General features: G+C 56.7%; 1 long non-coding RNA gene across 3 annotated transcripts; it reads right to left on the bottom strand.

Moving 5' to 3' along the window:
• Nucleotides 1-3,644: 3,644 nt before the first annotated feature.
• On the bottom strand, nucleotides 3,645-9,514 carry LOC149126683 (uncharacterized). Of its 3 annotated transcripts, none has more exons than XR_016233454.1 (5): nucleotides 9,409-9,514; nucleotides 8,373-8,538; nucleotides 8,058-8,147; nucleotides 6,491-6,585; nucleotides 3,645-3,918 (listed from the first exon to the last, which is right to left on the bottom strand). It is a non-coding gene; the product is annotated as an uncharacterized LOC149126683 (long non-coding RNA). The 3 variants fall into 3 exon arrangements; XR_016233456.1 differs by lacking the exon at nucleotides 9,409-9,514 and adding an exon at nucleotides 9,161-9,282; XR_016233455.1 differs by lacking the exon at nucleotides 8,058-8,147.
• Between the last annotated feature and the right edge of the window lie 247 nt (nucleotides 9,515-9,761).

Below are 9,761 nucleotides of genomic sequence, written 5' to 3'. Positions count from 1 at the left end.
TCCCCTCACACGGCGGGCATGGTCAGGAAGGACTCCTTGGAAGTCTTGCAGGCCGCCTGATGGAGCTTGTGGGGTGCACCGGGAGCAGGCAGCTTGGGGTCCCTCAGCACCAGAGGGCCAGCAAGGGGAGCTCCCCTGCCTTGAGAGCCCTCCCAGTCCTCCGAGGTTACCTTGGAGTCAATGGGTGTCATTCAATTACCGCAGTGTTTATTGCACACCTACTAAGTGCCACCCTCAAAAACCTGGGCTATGCCAGTAAACAAAACAGGACAGTGCAGAAAACGTCAGAGCCCAGTTTCTGGCACAGCAGATAGGCCACTGCTGCCCAGGACACCGGCATCCCATCTGGGCACTGGGTCCAGTCCCAGCTGCTCCCCTTCCGACCCAGCTCCCTGCTAATGCCCCTGGGACAGCACCAGAAGATGCCCCAAGTACTTGGGCCCCTGCCACCCATGTAGGAGATTTGGATGGGGCCTCAGGCTCCTGGCTTTGGCCGGGCCCGGCCCTGGTTGTTGTGGTCATTTGGGGAGTGAATCAATGTGGAAGATCTTTGTTTCTGTCTCTGTCTCTCCCTGTCTGTAACTCTGCCTTTCAAATAAATAAATAAATATTTTAAAAAAAAGTCAACCCCCACCTTCCAAGAGTATGTACGCCTTGTGGGTGAGTGGGGGAGACAATAAATAAGCAGGGGCCAGCAATGGAGTGAGTCACTAGGCCACCTGTAGGGCCAGCATCCCACATCAGAGTGCCATCTGGGGTCCCAGCTGCTCCACTTCTGATCCAGCTCTCTGCTAACGCACCTGGGAAGCAGCGGCAGATGGCCCAGTGCTTGGGCCCCTGCCATCTCTATGAGACTGGATGGAGTTGCAGGCTCCTGGCTTCAGCCTAGCCCAGTCTCTGTCGTGGACCTCTGGGGAGGGAATCAGTGGATGGATTGTCTCGCTCTGTGTCACTCTTTCAAATAAATTTTAAAAAGTAATAGTAATAATAAATAAGAAAGTTGTGTAGACCAGCATGGCTCAACAGAAATAGAGTGGGAGCCATTAAAGTAATGTTAAATTTTCTAGTAGCTACATTAAAATGATTTTAAAAACCCACAAAAATTTAACTTTTATATTCTATTTTTTTTGTTTGATTTTTTAAATTTTTATTTGGAAGGCAGAGTTACAGAGAGAGGAGGAGAGACAGAGATCTTCCACCTGCTGGTTCACTCCACAATGGCCAGGGCAGGGCCAGGCTGAAGCCAGGAGCTTCTTCTGGGTCTCCCACGTGGGTACAGGGACCCGAGTACTTGGGCCATCTTCTGCCTCTTTCCCAAGTGCATTAGCAAAGAGGGGTCAAAGAAATGGAACAGCTGGGTCTTGAACTAGCACCATATGGAATGCCGGTGTGCAGGCGGAGGCTTAACCTGCTACACAAAGCTGGCCTCTATATTCTATTTATTGGAATATACCCAAATATCACCATTTCAACATGGAATCACTGTACTGTTTCTGTAGCCAGCACTGGAAATCCAGGGACTACTTCAGCACGGCTCAGTGTGGGCCCGTCGCACAGCAGGTGCTCAGTCATCACAGATGCCTTGTGGCTACTGTCACAGCACAGTCCCACATTAGGGAAGGGCCCTGGGACATGGGGAAGGGAGAGCAGGGTGACGGGGGAGAGTGCTGGGTGGGCAGCCTCGTGCAGGACTTGGGCAAGTGAGGTCTGCAGAGATCCAAACCCAAGCTCTGCCACTGGCCATGGCAAGTCACCTGATTTTGCTGGGCCCCAATTACATCTACAAAATGGGGACACAGCTTTATTCCCTCTATATGGATTGGTGGAAGGCTCCTGAAGCAATGAGGTACTCATTAAATGCCACTGTTAGCCCACCCAGCTGTCTGCAGCAGTGGCCAGGGCCCAGCCTCCCAAACTCACAGCCCCAGCTCTGCCCCGCCCAACTCCTGGTGGCCACCAAAGGCAACCTAACAGCCCAGGCCACCCCATACCCTCCATTTTCTATCCATTTCTACCTCTTGCTAAAGCAAGATACTTAGCTCCATGGACCTCAGTTTCACTGACTGTGTAATGGGTGCCTTGAGTTCTGGAGAGAAAAGCACAGCAGATTTCCAGGGGACTAAGTCACCCTCTTAGGATGGACCTAGGCCAAAACTGAGGTTGGTGAGAGCAGCAGGTGCCAGGTGCCAACCTTACCACATCCCAGAGGGTCATCCTGCCCTCAAGGCTGCTGGGAAGCAGATACACCTGACCTGTAGACAGATCCCAGGGAGCAAGGGTGGTGGAGAGGGCCCCACACCCAGAGGAGGGGATTTGGGCCCCACCTCTACCTGTTGTTGGTATAGACCAGCAGGCCCCCAAACACAAGGGACTTAGGAGGGTCTCCAATCAGGGGGGCCACCTGGGCCCAGGTCTGAGGCTGCAGCCAGGTTGGAGTTAGGAGATGGAGAGAGACCCTGAAGTGCACAGAAAGAAGCCAGTGGGGCCGGGGCCTGGGCCGCAGACCTGCCTTGCCCCTTGCCCAGGCCTGGGAACTGGCAGGACACCCTGGATGGTGTGACCCAGAAACCTGGCAGTCAGCAGCTCCGGCCTGGCACTGCCCACAGCCAGCTCCATGGCTCCCTGCGCGAGTCCCTGGCGGCTATGGGGGTGGGGGTGGGGGGTAGGCCCCGTGGATCTCCTCTTTTCATCAGCTCAGGGTCAGCCCTTAGCGACCTGCCCAGCCTCTCCAGGGCATAGCTAGGTCCCAGTCCAGTAGTGTGCTTCCCAACACCCAGACTTCAGATATGAAGTGAGGAGACACACTGCCCACCCCCAGGCCACTCAGGTACAGTGTTCTAGTCCCACAGGGCCTCAGACCCCTCGGTGGCCAGTTCCTAGAGAGTAAACAAACAAAAAATTCAGTGAAGATCAGGTCTTGGAGGACATGCTGAGCCCCAGGATTTATGGAATAGGGACAGGGTAGGCTGGGAGCAGAGGATATTTCAGCCGGGGTGGGGGTGGGGAGAACACGTTGGGCCCTCCCCAGGCCATCTCCTCGCCAGATTCCAGACAGGCAGGCTCGCCCAGCTCAGCCTGCCTCCTCCTCCTCCACTTTCCCGCCAGTGGCTACATCCCCTGTGCTCCCCTCCCCCATTCCTTGTCTCTCCCCCTCTTCCTCTTCCTCCTCCCCCTCAACTTCCTCCACCCCTCCCCCAGCCCCTTTCCATCCCATTCATCCATCCATTCACCAAACTTTTGCTGAGCGCCAGGGCCCCCTTAGGCCCTGATATGGAGCTTGCACTTGTGGTGTGGAGAGGAACAAAACAAAGCCTGGAGGGTTGCGACTGACTCTCCAGCCTGGTGCGGGCCCCTCTCCCACCGCCTCCACCTCCACCCCAGGCCATGTGTTCTGGGGTCAGGCAGGCAGTCCCAGGATGGAGACCCCAAGAAAGCCTCTCAGCCCTAAGAAAGGTTCAAGATGGCTAGGAGTCCTGAACCCACACGCAGTGTGACCCAGGACCCGTCCTCCCGGGGCCAGGCAGCTTCCTGAACTGGGACACTCCTTCAGTAAATGGTGCAGCCTACAGAAGCATAAAAGGACCAGACAAAGTGGGAGGAGCCTCCCCGTAGCCAATGTGATGGAGAACAGTCACTCTGTTTTGTAAAGATTTATTTTATTTATTTGAAAACTAGAGTTAGAATCTTCCGTCCACTGGTTCACTCATTCCCCAAATGGCTGCGATGGCCTGGGCTGGGCCGGGCCAAAGCCAGGAACCTAGAACTCAAACCAGCCCTCCTATGGGATGCCGGTGTTGCAGGTGGCAGCTTAACCTGCTGCACCACCACGATGGCTCCAGAACAGTCACTCGTGAGGCCCTGGGGACTGCCAGTCATTGCCTCCCAATCTGGCAGGAAACTGACATGAGAAAACACAAGCTGGAAAAAACAAAGCAAAACCAAAAACACAAGTAGAAGACAAATAAAAATCACTCAAAACATCAGGGCCTGATCCCTGGCCCTGTGTGTGACGTGGGCAGGAAGGGGGACAGTGGCTAACATTACACAACTTGAGACCACACATTCTACAACCAGTTAAAGAGCTGACACGGACTTCCAACCCTGGTGTACTGCCTGGAGAGGCAAACCCAGCTCCAAGCCTCAAGCCAGACTCCTGGAAACAGCCCAGCACCTGGTAAGAGTTCACATTCCCTAACACACTTCCTTCCTGGGCTCCCACAGGCTCCCCACTTAAAGTGCATGCACAGTCAGCTGTTGAGAGAGGGAGAGGGCACAGTGTCCGGGGGCATTTACCAGCAAATCCTGCAACATGGAACTCTGCAGTGGACATGGCACTTAGACCAAAGGGAAGCTATTTGGTTCCACATAAAGCTTAATAAATCTCACACTCATCCAGCCCCACGTGCCCCTCTGATGAGCTGCCACCACTGCCTGGCCACCAACAGTGAACCAGCCAGTTTGCTCCAGCCAAAGGGACAAGGTAGTGTTGAGCGGCTGCCTGCTTGTGATGTTATAAACCCAAAACCAAGCGAAAAGCCTATTTCCCACAGCAGGTGGCAAACTATAACATCTACGGGTAATGCCCACTAGAAATGACCCCCGTGGCAGGAGAGCATGTGGTAGCAGCACGGGGGTTTACCCTGGCCATAGAGAAGGCAGCTAACTTTGGAAGGCATAGTAGCCCTTGCTCCTGTCTCAGGCTGGGTGGCCTGCCACTCCCATGATGGATGCCGGTTTCCCTGCCCTCGGCCTGCCCTGGGATGTGGCCTTTGTGGATAACAGAAACCACTTTGGCTAATCATTCTTCAATCAGCACATTTTATGAGTCAAAACACTGCTCGGGCCGGCACTGTGGCATAGCAGGTAAAGCCGCCGCCTGCAGTGCCGATATCCCATATGGGCGCCAGTTTTGAGTCCTGGCTGCTCCACTTTGATCCTGCTCTCTGCTGTGGCCTGGAAAAGCAGTTGAAGATGGCCCAAGTGCTTGGGCCCCTGGAAGTTGTTCCTGGCTCCTGGCTTTGGTCTGGCCCAGCTCTGGCCATTGCAGCCATCTGGGGAGTGAAGCAGCGGATGGAAGACCTCTCTTTCCCTCTCTCTCTTTCTCTCTGCCTCTCTGTAGCTCTACCTGTCAAATAAATAAATAAACCTTTAAAAAACAAAAACACTGTGCTGGGGCCTGGGGACACCCCAGTGAACCTAAAAGATACTATTCTCTGACCTAAGGGAGCTGGCATTGCAGTGGAGAAAACTGGACAGAAAACACCACATATAGCATTTGTTACTGAGAATAATTAAGCAGACGAGTTAATTATATAATTATATAGTGTGTTAGAAATCACTGCTATTATTATTTTTTTGAAAGGCAGAGACAGAATCTGCCATCTTCTGGTTCATTTGCCAAATGCCTGCGACAGCCAGGCTAGGCCAGGACAAAGCCAGAAGCCCAGACAAGCTGCGTCTCCCATTTCAGAGACTCAACTACTTGAGCCATTATCTGCTGCTGCCCAGAGTGCACACGAGCAGGAAGTTGAATCAGGAGTGGAGTCGGGATTCGAACCTGGGCACTCTGATATGAAATGTGAGCATCCCAAGTGACATTTTAACCACTGTACCAAATGTCCACCCCAAGAAGCTAAAGATTCGTGTGTCATGAGAAAAGCATGTAAAGTGGGGGGGGGGGGGTCCAGGAGGAGACTGCGGCTTTAAACAGTGTCAACAAAGCAATACTGAACAGACAGGACAGCACCGTGAGGGCAAGCCCAAAGGATATCTGGGGGAAGAGTCAGGCTGGCAGAGGAACAGCAGGTGCAAAGGCCCTTCGGCAAGCTCATGCCTGTAAGAGAACACTGAGGGCCAGCGTGGCTGGAGCGGAGAGCAAAGGCAGGAGAGCGAGCATGGGAGGGCGCAGGCTGCAGGGCCTTGGTGAGGTGGAAACCCCTGAAGGGCTCTGAGCAGAGAAGAAACACGCCTTCCACCGCAGATAGAGATTTACACTGGGAACGAGCGCTTACAAAACCTTTGGAAGAACTGGAGGAGCCGGCTTGGGGCTGGGCCTCCTCCAACAGGACTGAAGTGCTGGCCTCTGCCTCAGCGTGTGGGCAGGGAATCAGGAAGCCCCGCTGGAAGTGCTGAGCTGAGACCTCCCTCGGGGCAGGGGCAGGGCCGGGGCAGAGGCCCAGCAGCCGGCACCCCTGCATGCTGACCCCCACCACACTGGACAGCGTGGCCTCCCTCCCCTCACTGCCTCCAAATTGCACTCTTTTTTGGGGGACCTAATTTACATCCACAACTCTAGCTTCAAAGGAGTATGGGGAATGGTGCTGAATGCCAGCACACCATGCCTGTCAGAGTCCCAAGCCCATCCCCATGCCAGACACCCTGAGCCCCTACCTGTCAGCTTCCCAGGCCTCCTGGGATGTTCCACCTACACCCGGGGTCTCGCCTCTGCGCCCTCCCAGCAGGTTCAACACTGGGGAGAGTGCCCACGTACCTGTGTGTCCCTCAGGGCAGGAACGCAGTGACCCAGTTCAAGGACACAGCCTGACTGTGAACGGTGGTGCCGGAGAAGGCAGCAAGCCGATCCGACTGGAACAGAAGCAGGGGAGGGAACGAGGTAGATTCCTCAGCTCTTGAACCACCCCAAGATTCCGTGTTAACACCTGCCAGCCAGGGGCAGTAGCATCACTGGTAGACAGGGCAAGGGTGGGGAGGGATCTAAGACAGCACACGCAGTCGGTGTATGCTCCTCCGGGGCTTTCTGATGTTGCAGCAGAGCCACACTTCCCCGGGGATCCGGCCCTGACGACGAAAGCGGAGTCCATGGCTTCCGGAGCCAAGCAGGGTACACAGCTGGCTCACAGCAGAGAGGTGCAGGCCTTCTGGGCCCTCGTTTTCACTTGAGAATTTTTCCCTCGAAAGTTGGACGCAGAAGAGGCCCTCCTCCCACTCTGGGCCTGCCAGGCCTCCTGGCAGCAGAGCTGTGGTCAGCAGGGCTTGGAGGCCTGATCCTGCCAGATGACCAGATGCACTAGTAGCTGGGTGACTCCAGCATAGTTAAACACTGTGAACCAGCATGATCTTATCTCTGGTTTGCTTAGGTTAATTCCAGCTGGTGTGGTCCAGCTGTAACTATTAGTAGCGCCCCCTTCCACATTTAAATACCTTCGTCTTCCGTTACAGCAGAGCACACATACGCAGCGATCCAGCCATTCCTCTTCTAGGCTGGTACCCAGCCAAAATGTGCATACCCACCCACCAAGACCTACCCAGCACTGCGGTGCGTTCCTACCACCTAATCATTGCAGCCGTGAGAATTCCTACTCTGCAGGCACGTGCAGCAGCGTGGATGAATCTTACAGACACCACGCTGAGCAAAGCCGGGAGAACACGCAACATGTAATTCCACCCAGCCACGTACAGGAACGGGTGGTACTGAGCAACGCTGTAGGGGGCAGGACGGTGGGTTCATAAAGGAGCAAGATATGCTCAATCTCTTAATCCGGGTGACACAAGAGGAACCAGTTTGAAAAGACGCTGTAGGCGCTGGCACCTACAGTTTGCATGTTTTCCTGCTGTACAGTTTCCATCAGTGAAAGGTTTACTTTAAAATGGATGCTGAGGAGCAGGCACCGTGGCTCAGCAGGCTAAGCTGTCCCCTTGGGAGGCCCACACGCCATGCTGGAGTCTCAGTTCCCTGCTCACCACCCAGCTTCCTGCTACTGCATCCTGGGAAGCAGCCCTTGATGTCTCAAGCACTTGGACCCCTGCCACCCATGTGGCAGACCCAGATGGAGTTCTAGGATCCTAGCTTTGGCCTGGCACAGCCCTGGCTGTTGGAGGCATCTGGGGATTGACCCTGGGGGTGAAAGGAAGTGGAAGTATTTTTTTTAAAGCACACTGGTTTGGAGGACATGTTGGACAACTCCTGACGCTTTCCGCCTCTACCCATCATGCTGAACAAACCTGATGGCCACACCCTTAGGAAAACTGCCAGTAACCCAGCTGCTAAATGGAGCCACCTGCACTGGCCTTCCCATCTCCTCAAGAATCAAACTGACCTGAAGCCCCCACTTTCTGGACATTCCTGTTGGGTTCCCTGAAGTTCACTGGATTGTATCATTGGACCCCGATCATCATAAAGTTGTTTCCTGTGGAGAAGACTGGTTCTGGTGTCACCCACCCCCTCAGGGACTCCTCAGGCCTGGGCCAGCTGGCTGGCGTCCCAGGACTCCTCCCCACCCTGAGCCACCCACCTCCCAAATCTGCTCAAGCTCATCTCCCCGGGCTCCCACCCTCTCCTCCTGGAGCAACTGAAGCACCCGCTGCCCCTGCCCCCTACATTTCGAGAGTGCCCACAACTTCGAGGTGCTCACCCCAGGAGTGTCCCACTTCCGGGCAGGTGGTAAGGCCCCAGGAACAGGGAGTGGATGAACCGCTCTCTGCGTCACGGCACCTCTCCTGCTGCCACTCAACTTTCCCTGGTGTATTTTTGGCCCGGGGTCCTCTAGACATCAAATGCAGAGATGGCATCTGGGGCCTCTGACAGAGGAAAGCCAGGGCAGAAGGTACAGGGCATCGGTAACCCAGAAGGCCCGGAGGTGGGGGTCAGGGGGTAGAGTGTTATTTGGACTTCAAGGGTGTGGGTAATCCTTCAGGAGAACTAGCTACTATATTTATTTGCCTAAGAATTTATTTATACCTGCCTCCGCCAGAGAGGGTTTGAGGTGGCTTACAAAAACACACACAATACAAGGTAAAAAACAAGTTGGTGAGGAAATCCGGACGAGAGGCAAATAAGAGTAGGAAAAATAGGATCAAGTCGGCTTGCCAGAAGTGGGCCAAAGAGTTGGGCAAGTTTTCCCACAGCCCCCTGGGGGGGGGGGCCCTCGTCCCTGCCCAACTCCCCCTGGGGAGCCACGTGTCCCAGGCTAGGTGCGGCTTGGAGAGGGGGCAGCCAGGTCTCCACCGGAATCTTTGGGGCCCGGCTGCCGCAGGGCGCAGACGCCGGCCTCGCTGGCCTCGGGGAGGGCTCCGGCCGCTATCCCAGGCCCAGGCCTGGGGACCCTGGTGGCGGACAGAGACCTGTGACCTGGGCAGGGGCAGCAGGGGCTGGAGGGCGGCGCCTCCGGCCAACGCAAAGCCAAAGCTCTGGAGCTCGCACCTGAGGAGCCTCCGTCCAGCCAACGCAGCTCACGGCCTACTAAGCGCGCCTGGCGCGCGCCGGACACAAAGATGGAGGGAGCGGCGCGCTTCCACCCCGCCCCACCCCCACCCCGGCTCCAGACAAAGGGGCCGGCCGCCCCTCCCCCAGCCTCGCCCCGGCCTTCCCCCGCCGCCCAGGCCGCCCTTCGGTGACTTCCTCTCCCCTTCCAGGGGCGGCCCCGGGACTTCTCGAGAACTGCGTTTCACCTGGGCGCAGGGCGGGGAGCCAGCGCGCGCAGGGCGGCCGCCGGGCCCACCTCCCGGCCGGGCAGGCCTCAGGCCTGCGCCCTCCCCTTTGAACCCGCGCTCTCGGCCTCCGCGCCTTCCCGCCCAGCCGCCCGCGCCCCGCCCCCACCCGGCCGAGCACGTGCTGCCCGGGCCCCGAGCGCCCCCCGCGGCCCCGGGGTGGGGGCCGGCCCCCTCCCCCACCGGAAACATTCCTGAAACTTGGAGGCCCGGCCCCTCGGGCTCCCCACCCCGCCCCCACTGCGGGCTCCGGGTTTTCCTCGCGCCCCCCCACCCCCGCCCCCGCCCCTCCGCGCGCCCCCTGAGGAGGGGGC

Source organism: Oryctolagus cuniculus, chromosome 5 (assembly GCF_051225735.1).
Source record: "Oryctolagus cuniculus isolate XC-2025 breed Fujian yellow rabbit chromosome 5, ASM5122573v1, whole genome shotgun sequence".
Taxonomy (NCBI): domain Eukaryota; kingdom Metazoa; phylum Chordata; class Mammalia; order Lagomorpha; family Leporidae; genus Oryctolagus; species Oryctolagus cuniculus.
Note: the sequence above shows the minus strand (reverse complement) of the source record. Positions and strands in the feature narration are given on the sequence as shown.